This window comes from Macrobrachium rosenbergii, chromosome 15 (genome assembly GCF_040412425.1).
Source record: "Macrobrachium rosenbergii isolate ZJJX-2024 chromosome 15, ASM4041242v1, whole genome shotgun sequence".
Lineage (NCBI taxonomy): Eukaryota > Metazoa > Arthropoda > Malacostraca > Decapoda > Palaemonidae > Macrobrachium > Macrobrachium rosenbergii.
Window position 1 is genome coordinate 40,425,121 of NC_089755.1, and position 873 is coordinate 40,425,993.

An 873-nucleotide genomic window follows, 5' to 3' on the forward strand; every position below is an offset into this window, starting at 1 on the left:
ATGTACACCAGACCAGCCACTCTCCTGCCTTCAAGTACACCAAACCAGCCACTCTCCTGCCTTCATGTACACCAAACCAGTCACTCTCCTGCCTTCATGTACACCAAACCAGTCACTCTCCTGCCTTCATATACACCAAAACAGTCACTCTCCTGCCTTCATGTACACCAAACCAGTCACTTTCCTGCCTTCATGTACACCAAACCAGTCAATCTCCTCCGCCTTCATGCACCAAACCAGCCACTCCCTACTTCATGCATCATGTACACCAAACCAGTCACTCTCCTGCCTTCATGTACACCAAACCAGTCACTCCCCTGCCTTCATATACACCAAAACAGTCACTCTCCTGCCTTCATGTACACCAAACCAGTCACTCTCCTGCCTTTATGTACAAAACCAGTCACTCCCCTGCCTTCATGCACACCAAAATAGGCACTCTCTGCCTTCATGTACACCAAACCAGTCACTCTCCTGCCTTTCATGTACAAAACCAGTCTCTTCCTGCCTTCATGTACACCAAACCAGTCACTCTCCTGCTTTCATATATACACCAAACCAGTCACTCCCCTGCCTTCATGTACACCAAACCAGTCACTTCCCTGACTTCATGTACAAAACCAGTCACTCTACTGCCCAGTGTACACTAAACCAGTCACTCTCCTGCCTTCATGTATGCCAAACCAGCCACTCTCCTGCCTTCATGCACACCAAACCAGTCACTCTCCTGCCTTCATGTACAAAACCAGTCACTCCACTGCCTTCATGTACACCAAACCAGTCAGTTCCCTGCCTTCATGTACACCAAATCAGTCACTCTCCTGCCTTCATGTACACCAAACCAGCCACTCCCCTGTCTTCATGTACACCAAA